The sequence below is a fragment of the Hemitrygon akajei genome, chromosome 10, assembly GCF_048418815.1.
Source record: "Hemitrygon akajei chromosome 10, sHemAka1.3, whole genome shotgun sequence".
Taxonomy (NCBI): domain Eukaryota; kingdom Metazoa; phylum Chordata; class Chondrichthyes; order Myliobatiformes; family Dasyatidae; genus Hemitrygon; species Hemitrygon akajei.
Window position 1 is genome coordinate 21,318,641 of NC_133133.1, and position 12,145 is coordinate 21,330,785.

Sequence of the window (12,145 nt, forward strand, 5' to 3'; positions counted from 1 at the left end):
GCAAGCTAGGAGAAATGCAATCTCTGTTGTACCAGAGAAAAGAAGATGGTTGGGACAATTGAGCTCATTCAGTGGTATAGACAAAGATAATGTGTTATCCCTGTGCCTCCTCATTAAGACTGCACATTGTGTCCTGATTTTAGAGGCTAACTATGGCTTGATCAATATTAAATGGTAGAGAAGAGTCAGATTTCAGAATTAATTAGAACTTCCATCAGCTACTGTTGCACAATGCCATAATGTTTCAGATAAGCTTAATAACAAGGAGAAATTAAACTAGAAAATGCTGGAAATGCTCAACAGGGCAGGCTGCATCTGTGGGAAGAGAAATGTTTAAGGTCAGAAATTCTTTGTTCTTAAACTTAAAATATACAACATCAGCAATTTCTTTTTGAATTTTCACTTTGATGTTTGTTTAGAAATGTATTCCTAGTTGGGAGAGCTAAATGTTTTATAAATTAGCACTGTACTCTGGAATGAATTTCAGAAGCTAAGCACAATGAACTGGTGCTATTTAGTATGTTTAGTTTTACTGTCCTCGGATAAAGTTCGAGGGAAACATCTTCCCAATGTTCTTAATGGTTATCGATCAGAACTGGATGAATAATGTGTAGACCAGTATCTTTTAGAATCACTTGCCTAGCCACTTGTGCAATAATGTAAAACCAACCTTACATATGTTATTATTTCACTGCCCAAGCAAGGTCTCAAATGAAAGAAGTTAGAAGCATTAACTTCTGGAGTTAAACTGAGAAATACACAATATTTATTCTGAAAGTACATACTTCAGCTGGTGGACGCAATCACAAGATAGCTGACTGAGATTATGGAGAGAATGCTTTAAACACTTGCATGTTTATTTTTGCTCAATCCACTACTGATGTCCAAGATCATCCTCTTCAACCTCAAAGAAAACCCAAGGCTTAACTTCTGAAGGCATTCCACCATTAACCTCAGAACAAGACCCAAGGAAACTGCAAAAAAAAAACACATTGCTGTTATTTCTGTGGCACTTTCTCCAACTGGGCTAATGTTCTGGTCAACAAACTGGAGATCCTTTATAGAAATTCACTCCTTCAGTGTCTGTTCTCCTCTTCCTGGTCATTATTGCTCTTTATACTGAGCCTACAAAATATATTTTACAGGTTTAAGAATAATATTTTGTAGGGTTGTTGTGTAAGCCCACAAAAATTAGTGGACACAGCCCTGTCCGTCACAGGACTAGCCCTCCCTATCATTCAGCACATCTACAAGGAATGCTGCCACAAGAAAGCAGTTTCCATCATCAAGGATTCCCGCTATCCAGGTCATGCTCACTTCTCACTGCTGCCATGCGGATTAAAGTATGAGAGCCTTTGGACTCTCACTACCAGCATTCATGTACAGTTATTACCCTATAACCATGATGCTCCTAGACCAGTATAGATAACTTCACTCACCACAACACTGAATTGATTCCACAAGCTAGGAATTCACTTTCTTGGATTCTACAACTCATGTTCCCAGTAATATTTACTTATTTATTTATATTGATTTTTTCTCAGCCCAAGCTGGTAAAACCTGAGGTACACGCATAGCCAAGAACATTCATTTCTCAATTGCTATGAACTTCCGGACTATTCTGTGGCTTTCTGGAGATCTACATAAATATTGCTATGTAGGCTTAATTGTTTATTGCTATTATGTAGTGACTTTGGGATGATACCAGTTGTAGATATTACTAATGGGACAATGTACATCCTCTTCATGATCCATAGTCTTTCAATTTCCTCGTTTAATTCAACATACTTCTGGTGTTTTTCACTTACTGTCTTCTGTATGTGATGTGTATTTTCAATGGCTATATCTATTAAGCAGTTTGTTCTTGTTTGTTTATCTTGTAGTATTATATCCAGACCGTTATTATGGATTGCCCTATTTGTGATAATGGATTGGTCATAATATACAGTAATTTGTAGGAATCTGGCTCTAAAACTGGATTAGACTTGTATTTTTAATAAGGTATGGGTTCTTTATGAGTTTGTATTTTAAAGCAAGATTTTGGTGAGTGATGTTTGCCTCTTGATTTTATCTGTGTAAATAAAAATATTGAGTTAAACTGCTGCAGGATTTTGAAATGTGTGGATTGTTTTTGTTTTCTCCTGGCACTTTCTGCATTTATTGCCTTTAATTTGTTGGTGTTTTATTATGTATTTTGATATAATTTTTAACGTTAATCATCTGGTCCTGTATTGCTACAAGGAGCCCCTCTGCTTCTGGGAAGAAGTCTCTAATTCTGAACCAGGGGTCTAACGCTTCCTTGTCGACATCTAGTCTGCTCAGATCATGGGTAAGTCATCCATGGAAGGTCAACCTCTTCCATTGGTTAACTTTTTCTTCTGTAGTGAGTGTTTCTTTATTTTTCTGGGTTGTGCTTTCATTTAAACTGGTGTGTCTCGGTACTGTTAATATGTCAGTTTACCAGTTTACCAATCCTTTTGTTCATATTTTCAACAACGCCCATTTTTGGTTTTAGCAATGTATAACCAGTAATAGTCAGTGAGTTGGTATGGAGCTGGTACTATATACCGATGAGAGATTGACAGTGTGATCAATGCAAGTGGGTCGGCTTGACAATGTTGGCAAGAAGAAGTTTGAGACTGGTATTAGTCCCACCTCCTTCCTTATATTCCATGGTTAACTCTTCTATCAGATTCCTTCTCCTTCAGCCCGTTACCTCTTCGACCAATCACCTCCCAACTTCGCGCATCATTCCCTTTCATCCCCCCCCCCCCTCCACTCTTCACCTGGACTAATCTATCTTCTCCCCCTTCCTCCACATTCTTATTCTGGCCTCTGCCCCTTATTTTCTAGTCCTGATGAAGGGGCTCAGCCCGGAACATTGACTGTTTATTTCCCTCCGTAGGTGCTACCTGACTTGCTGAGTTCCTCCAGCAGTTTGTGTGTGTTACTCAAGATTTCCAGGATCTTCAGAACCTCTTGTGTCTCCAACCAGCTCTCTGATATTTTCAGACACTTCTTGCCTTTTTACCCATGTTTGAGATCAGTTCTATAGATTCTGACCGCCAACCCAGGATTTTCCGTTTTACAATCAATACTTTACAAATGAATTAGACTTGATGGGCCAAAATGGCCTGAATACTATTCTAGCACATATATTGTACAAGCCACTTAGCCCATAAAGTCTAATCCATTTGGCCCATTCTCCATAGTCAGGCAAATTATTTCTCCTAATATTTGTATGCTATTTCTATTTGAAAGTCAGGATAATCTGTTTGTATGATTAATGAGTTCCAGATTATAACTACTCTCTGTGTAGGATACAACCCCTTTGTATCTTTTATATGTCACTTTCAGGCTGGAGTTCCTACTGTTCACAATCATCAAAATTGATTTGTATGAGGATCAAGTGTAATTAACCCAATTATGCTGATGGTAAAAGATTGGGTGGCCGTATGGATTGTGAGAGAATGCAGGGAGGTCTCAGGGAAATATGGACGCGCTAAATGTTAGAGAATGCGGCAGAAGAAAATGTGAGGTCATCCATGTTGATAGAAAGAAAAGAATATAAACACATTATACTTTCAGTTGTTCTGAAACTAAAGGATGCAGATACGCAAAGAGAGCTGGTGTCCTGGAATACCTATTGCTGCAAGGTAATGAGCAGGTGTAGGATTTAAGAAGGTACATTATATGTTCACCATTGAAGGTTGTGTGAGATGAGAACTAGAGGTCATGGGTTAAAGGTGAGAGGTAAAATATTTAAGTAGAACCTGAAGGAGAACTTCTTTACTAAGGGTGGTGAGTGTGTGGAATGAGCTACTAGTGAAATTGGTGGACATAGGGTCAAATGCAACATTTGAAAGAAGTTTGGATAAGTGCATGGATGAAAGGGGTATGGAGGGCTATGATCCAGGTGCAGGCCATTGGGACTAAATAAAATAAAAGATTGGCATGGAATGGATGGGCCAAAGGGCCTGCTTCTGTACTGTAACAACTTATGACTCGATTACTGTCAAAAGATTTGAACTCAAGAGTAAAAGCAACTTTGCGGCAATTAAATAGGGCTCTGAATAGAACCATCCTTGACACTGTGCACCAGTCTCACCTCCTGTAAATTGGATTGTTTCTGGAATGATGGGTTTATCTTATGAGAGAAATTCAGCAGACTGAGCCTTCGTCGAGCACCTTCTGTCCATCCGCCTAAAGCCAATTATTTTAATTCCAACTTCCATTCTGACATGTCGATCCATGGACTCCTCTTGTACCATGTTTAGTTCACCATCAGAGTGGAGAAGCAACATCTTACATTTTGTCTGTGGAGTTCCAACATGATGGCATAAATATTAATTTCTCCTTTTGGTAAAACAGAACTTCTCCTTATCCCTATCCTCTTCTTCTATTCCCTATTCTAGCCTCTTACCTCTTCTCACCTGCCTATCATCTTCCCTGGTGCCCCTTCTCTTTCTCTTTTTCCTATGGTCCACTCTCCTCTCCCATCAGATTCCTTTCTATCCAGCCCTTTATCTTTCCCGCCCACCCGGATTCACCTACCAGCTTCTAACTATGCTTCTTCCCCACCCCCACCTTTTTATTCTGGTGTCTCCCCCCTTCCTTTCCAGTTTTGAAGAAGGGTCTCGGCTCAGCACGTTGAATGCTTGTTCATTTCCCTGGATGCCACCTGACTTGCTGATTTCCTCCAGCATTCTGTGCATGTATACTAGGTAGAGTTCTGAAGAATGAGAGGTGGCTTCATTTTATGTATGATCTCCTTATGAGGCTAATGTTTCTCCAGGCTTGCATGTCTAGAACCTAGGATCACATTATCATGGTATCAGTTTGTTTTTCCAGAGTGAGACAAGAAACCTTTTCAGTCTAAAGTTGATCTTTGGAATTCTCTACACAAGTGGATTGGAAGTTTCCATCAGGCATTTAAGACAGAGATGAATAGATATTTTGCTGGAAGGGGATTTGAAAGATTTAGGATTAGTACAGAAAAGTGGCACCGCGGTAAAAGATAAGGTGTGATTTGTTGAATTATGGTAAGTAAATTGGTAAATATGTTTATTATTGTCACTGAAGCCGTACCGTGAAAAACTTTGTTTTTCATACCATCCATACAGATCATTTCATCATATCAGTAGACTGAGATAGAAGAAGGGAAAACAATAACAGAATAAAGTGTTACAGAGAATGTGCAATGTAAGCAGACAGTAAGGTGAAAGGCATAATGAGGCAGAATGTGAGGTTAAGCATCTCTCTTATTCAATAGTCTTATAAACGCTGCCCTTGAGCCTGGTGATATATGTTTCCAGGCAACACACACACAATGCTGGAGGAACTTAGCAGGTCAGGCAGCATTGATGGAAATGAATAGTTGATGTTTCAGGCTCAGTCTTTAGGACTGAGTCTGAATGCCTTCAGGCTCTTTCATTATGTTTACTACTTTACTGAGACAGTGAGAATCATATACAGTGTCAATGAAGGGAAGGCTGGTTTCTGTGATGTGCTGAGCTGGTGTCTCCAGCTCGCTGCAGTTTCTTACGGTTTCGAGCAGAGCAGTTGCCATACCAAAGCATGATGCATCCAGATAGGATGCTGGAGCAAGAGGCCAAATGGCCTACTGCACTTTCCTAATCCTCTGTTCTTCGCTGAGCCCTAGTCCTTAAATCATGTACCAATGGGACCTGCTCACCTCCATTTACCCTCTCTAAACCTATAACGATCTTGACTGCCATCATCAACCTCTTCTCCACTTCCTTTGCTCCAAGAATAGCCTCAGCTTCTCCTGTCTATTATTCAGCTGGGAATACTCTCTGTAGACCACATTGCAATAGCTTGAATGGTTTAATTACTGTTCCCCTACTCTACACATTTTTAATCAAACACTAAACAATGATCTCCCTGATTTCAGTGGGATGAACACTGTGCAGATACACATCACAGGCATTCTGCTCTTTCACTTCTACTTACTTTCAGTTATTCCTTTGAAGTCTCAAGACCTATCTCTACAGTCTAATGAGCTTAAAATTAAGCTCATTATTATGATTTAAATCATTCTGTTTCCTAACCTTATCCCTCATTATTATGATTTAAATCATCCTGTTTCCTAACCTTATCCCCGTATGCTGGCATCACCAATAATTAAGTAAAGTATTCCTACATTTTACAAAGCAACGTTTACCACTGAGCCACATAAGAGAATACTAGGGCAGGTATCCTTAAGCTAAATAAAATGGAAAGACCTTGGAGCTTGTTGGCTTGGACCCAGTGGAGACTAGATGACAGCGGGACAGCCAGCCAATCAGAGCAATGTGTCAGACCAATATAAATGCGAGCACTCGGCAGAAACAACATTCAATCGTGCACTGATGATACCACCTCGACTGGTGATGAAACGTTTGCGATCTAATCTCCAGGCTTGGCAACAACCCTACAAACAAGCAGCCAACCCAAGCTACCAATCTTCTGTTTAAATTCAGATCTTAGTGTCAAAGAGTGAAAAGGTAAGGACTCATCCCCTTGGCCCATTGAGTTCATGCCAATCCCAATATATACTATCCCAATCTTCAGTCTCCATCAACTCCTCCCAGATTCTACCATCACCTGTCAGAATCACCTTATGTACAGACACTCCTGTGCCTTGTGTCACTTTATAAACAATCAATCTGTTTTAACTTATGTATTTACAAATACTTATTTGTTTTTTATTATTATTGTTTTCTTCATCTTATTGTGTGTTTTCCTTGTGCTGCATCAGATCTGAAGTAACAATCATTTTGTTCCCCTTTACACTTGTGTGCTGGAAATTACATTAAAAAATCTTGAATCTTGAATCTTAATTGTTATCACTGAAATATTGTTTATTTCTAGTGTGAGTAGGAGATGACCATGACTTATTTTTGTCTTTGTTCGATTTTTGGTCTTGCAACACTGAATTAAATACTAGGGCAGGTATCCTTAAGCTAAATAATACCAAGCTGTTAGCACCAAGTTTATATTTCATTCTTGATTTCCAAAGAACCCTCTGGATCAATATCACCAGATCCAACACTGTGTTACCTTTGGTCAGTTGAAGCTAAGGGTACATAGAGATCGGGACCTCAGACCTAGCCTAAAATCAAATGTCCACCTTTCCGTCATCTTGAATGCTTCTGAGAGCTTAACTATAGAACTTAAAGCAGTTTAACTTTGAGGTGCTCATGTGTTTTTTCATCATAATATACTGGCATATATTAAGCTTGAATATGAGATAAACATTGTAATCATTCAAGCTAAGAAAAGTGCATTAAATTAGCTTGGAAAGAGCAACAAACTATACTAATATTTTTGTCAAAGAAAAATACTCTCGTCTCTACATCTCTCTTCTTAAATATAATTCTCTAGCCCTGGCAATGCCTTTGTAACTCTCTTTTGTATCTTCTTCAGTTCTGTCATGTCCTAGAGTGCGATAGAGTGGACACAACTCTACACAACGCTTTAGTTGTGGTCTGAGGGACAAAGGTCAGAGAGAAAAGATGAATCATCCTTGTTATCACCTGTACACAATGGCTGCCTTTGCCCTGAGAAGCCTTTTGATTGGAGCTGTTTTATATAATCCGGCTGCATTACGTGTTTGGTTTGGAATATGTGGACAACTGGTCTCTCTTTCTGAGCTGTTTGCTCTGGTGATTGCTGATTGCACTTTTGATCGAGAAAGTGAGTGGCAGAGCTGGGTGGAATTGATGGGAGGACTAAATTGGGATTAAAAAGGCCTAGACAGAGTGGACATGGAGAGGATGATTCCTATATTGAGGAGGTCTAGGACCACAGGTCACAGCCTCAGAATATAAGGATGTCTCTTCAGAACAGAGATGAGGAAAAATTTGTTTAGTCAGAGGGTGGTGAACCTGTGGAATACATTGCTGTGGAGGCCAAGTCATCGGGTACATCAAAAAGGAGTTTGATATGTTGATTAGTAATGGTGTCTGAAAGCAGGAGAGCAGAGATGAGGGGGATAATAAATCAGCCATGATAGAATGGTAGAGCAGACTCAAAGAGCTGAATGGCCTAATTCTGCTCCTCTGTCTTATGGTCTTATTAGTCTATGTGGGTGCTTCATGTTCAGTATGGCCTCAAGGGGCTGAATGGCCTGTTTCCATACTCTATGCCTTGATATGGCAGTATAGAGAAAACCTTATTCTGCATCATTACTACAGCTGGCTTTTCAATACATAATGGACACTGCAAACAGTGCTTTACTCCATGCCTAATATGCATGAGTGTCTGATGATGACAGTAGCCTAGAAATTACAATCCATTTACTAACTGAATGTTGTTTAAGCATCAAACTTATTAATCAATCATTTTGTCATTTACAGAAATGCAGTAAAACTTGTGCTTTTAATGTCACTCAGCAGACATCCAGTGAAAAATCCTATTTAATAGCTTAGATTTTAACTCCAGTTCTCCAATGCAAGCAAAATATAACTGCCAGGAACTGAATTAACAGATGTCTGGCTGGCTGTTAAACTTGGCGGAACCTCTGGCTCTGGCTCCCAGGGCTTCAACTACGGAGACTTTACCCCTTCAAGTTTATAGTAAGGGATGGGATTCATCAACAGATTTCTCACCTTAATGAAAGGAAGGTGAAAAGGTATCACACAAAAATAAGGAATATATAAACAATTTTGTTTTTATTGTATATATCATAGTCAAATTTTGCAAAATGATAACTGCATCATGGCCATGAGGTGGGGTGGGGCAGTTTGATGAAGGAAGGTTCAAGACAGATTTAAGTTGATGGGTATACTGTTGACAGTATTAGTTAGTATTATGGGTTGAAAGCCCTTGAATGGTGAGTGGTTGCAGTGGCAATTGGTAATATTGGAAACATGCACTGCTACATAGTGGAAGCCAACATCTCATAAAGGGCAGATGCATTTCTGAACACTTCTGCCACAGTTATAGGGTGAGGTCCCAAGGGGTTTATTAGCAATAAGTATCCGAATGAGTTACAAGAGGGTGATTGAGCTGTACAGGAGTCTATGTTCAAGGCAAGAGTGATAGGGAATTTCCCGCTTGTAGACAGAATCTCCCCTCAGTTGTGGAAGACTGCATTAATACAAGAGATTCTGCAGATGTTGAAAACTCAAAGTAACACACACAAAATGCTGGAGGATCTCCACAGGTCAGTCAGCATCTATGGAGAGGAATAAACAGTCAACATTTCTTGCCGATACCCCTCATCAGAACTGGAAAATGAGGGGGACAATGTTCAAACTTTTCAGGTCAATGCCCTTCATCAAGATTGAGTCTCAGTCCAACACCTCAATTGTTTATTCATCTCCATAGCTGCTGCCTGACCTTATGAGTCCATCCAGCATCATTTTTCCTCAAGATCTACTCATAGTCTTCTTTGCTGCAAGCGTAACCACCTTATTATCTTGTCACTGAAACCCTTCTTTTCTACTAAACCTTTTCTAGAATGTTCTCGCCCTTCCCAAGGGCAGCACGGTAGTAAAGCTGTTACCGTAACACTATTACAGTGCCATCAACCAGGGTTCAATTCCCGTCACTGTCTATAAGGAGTTTGTCAAGTCTCCCCATGGCCACGTGAGCTTCCACCCACACAATAAAGTCATATAGGTTGCAGGTTAATTGGTCACATAGGTGTAATTGGGTAGACCAGGTTTGTTGGCCAGAAGGGCCTGTTCCTATGCTGTATCTCTATGCCACGTTGAATAAAGAATAATAAAGATCTGTTTTCGGTTTCCTGCCTTTTCCTTTCCAGAACGTGCATTAAAATATATGTAAAACACCACCAGTTTAAATGCCACCCATTAATCCATTACTGTTCTCTCAAGTTTTTGTTCTATTTATCCTGACAAGTTCTGCTCAACTCTCTGAATTAGCTCTCATCCATTTAACAAGTGTTGCTTCAGATTTCTCCTTGATCTTATCCATTACTGGTCCGATCTTCACCAGAATGAGAATCAGGTATATTATCACTAACATACAGTACGTCGTGAAAATTATAAGTTAGTAGTAACTAAATAAATAGGGCAAACACGAGCAAATCAGCCGATGCTGGAAATCCAAAGCAACACCCACAAAATGCTGGCGGAACTGAGCAGGTCAGGCGGCATCTGTGGAAAATATTAAACAGTCGACATTTTGGGCCGAGATCCTCCATCAGGACGGGAGTAAATGAGGAGAAGTCCGAGTAAGAAGGTGGGGAGGGGAGGAAAAAGTACAAGGTGGCAAGTGACGGGTGAAAATGGGAGGGAGTGTGACGTAAAGAGCTGGGAAGCTTGGTGAAAGAGATAAAGGGCTGGAGGAGGGGGAATCTGATAGCAGAGGGTAGAAGACCATGTAAGAAAGGGAAGGAGGAGGAGCACCGGAGGGAGATGATGGGCAGGTAAGGTGATAAAAGGAGGGAGGGAAACTGGAATAGGGAATGATGAAGGGGAGGGGAGAGGGCAATTACCAGAAGTTTGAGAAATCGCTGTTTATGTCATGGTTGGAGGCTACCCAGATGGAATATAAGGTGCTGTTCCTCCAACCTGAGTGTGGCCTCATTGCAGTTGTAAGTCGAGGAGGCCATGGACGGACATGTCGGAATGGGAATAGGAAGCAGGATTGAAATGGGAGGCCACCAGGAAATCCTGCTTTTCATAGCTGCTCGGTGAAACGGTCTCCCAATCTACGTCAGGTTTCACCAATATACAGAAGGCCAGACCGGGAGCACCAGGTACAGTACATGACCCCAATAGACTCACAGGTTAAGTGTCGCCCTGATGGTAGTGAGGGAGGAAGCATAGGCACAGGTTGGCACTTGTTCGGCTTGCAATAAATAAGGCAAATGAGGAATAGCGGGGTAATTAGTTTTGCTACAACAAGTGTATGGGACATTGGAAAAAAAAGATGAATTTCCCCATGGGGATGAATAAAGTATCTATCTATCTATCTATCTATCTATCTAGTGCTCATCGGTGGATGGACTGTTCAGAAATATGATGCAGAGAGTAAGCAGCTGTTCCTGAAACATTGTGTGTGTGTTTTCAAGCTTCTGTACCACCTCCCTGATGGCAGTAATGAGAGGAATGCATGCCCTGGATTATCACAGCTCTTATTAATGGATGCCTCCTTGTTGAGGTACTTCCTCAATGGTGTTGAAGACATCCTCAGTGGTGGGGAGGGCTGTGCCTGTGACGGAGCTGACTAAGTCTACAACCCCCATGCAGCCTCTTGTGATCCTGCACGTTGGAACCTCCATGCCAAGCAGTGAAGCAATCAATCAAAATGCTCTCCAATGTATAGAAATTTGCAGGAGTGATTGGTGACAGAACAAATCTCCTCAAGCTCCAAATGAAGTAAAGGCGTGGCTTCTTTATGATTGTATCAATAAGCTGGATCCCAGGAACAGGAAACTGCTCGCCCTCTCCACTGCTGATCTCCCGATCAGGACTGGCGTGTGTACATTCAACTTCCCCTTCCTGAAGTCCACAATCAATTCCTCAGCCTTGCTGACATTGAGTTGTTCATGAGCCACCACTCAAAGAGCCGATCTACCTCACTCCTGTACACCTCTTTATAATCCAATTATCACTGCTTCTTTCTGTTCTTCATGGTCCATTTGGCCCACTACATAGTCTTGCAATACTTCCTGGGTACAGGGGAGTTCCCGGAGGTCAGGGCGATGACCTTGTGCAAATAGAGTTAGAAAAGTACCCCTTACCACCAGTACACGATGACCTCAAAATGGATCATTGACAAAATGCACCACAGTTACTCACCTAGGCTACTCCTAGTATCAAGAGGGTTTGGGCTTCAGTCACCTGGGAACATCACCAGCTGTGGATTTCCTTCCATGTCATACAACATCTTGGCCTGAAAATGTACCATCATTGTTTCTGAGTCTGAATCTTGGAATTTCCCACCCAATAACATTATTAGGACCACTGTTTTGGTTCAAGAAGATAGTTCACCATTTCATCCTCAGCTGCAAATAGGACCAGAAAGACAATAAATAAACACAAGGGATTCTGCAGATGCTGGAAATCTAGAGCAACACGCACAAAATGCTGAAGGAACTCAGCAGGTGAGAGAGCATCTATGGAAATGAATTAGGTGACACTGCTGGTTGAGACACTTAATCAGGACT

At 40.9% G+C, this 12,145-nt stretch overlaps 1 long non-coding RNA gene across 2 annotated transcripts; it reads right to left on the minus strand.

The window, feature by feature from the left end:
• Nucleotides 1-743: 743 nt before the first annotated feature.
• LOC140734214 (uncharacterized) lies at nucleotides 744-11,872 on the minus strand. Of its 2 annotated transcripts, none has more exons than XR_012100498.1 (2): nucleotides 11,778-11,872; nucleotides 744-974 (listed from the first exon to the last, which is right to left on the minus strand). It is a non-coding gene; the product is annotated as an uncharacterized lncRNA (long non-coding RNA). The 2 variants fall into 2 exon arrangements; XR_012100497.1 differs by lacking the exon at nucleotides 11,778-11,872 and adding an exon at nucleotides 4,109-4,251.
• Nucleotides 11,873-12,145: the final 273 nt, after the last annotated feature.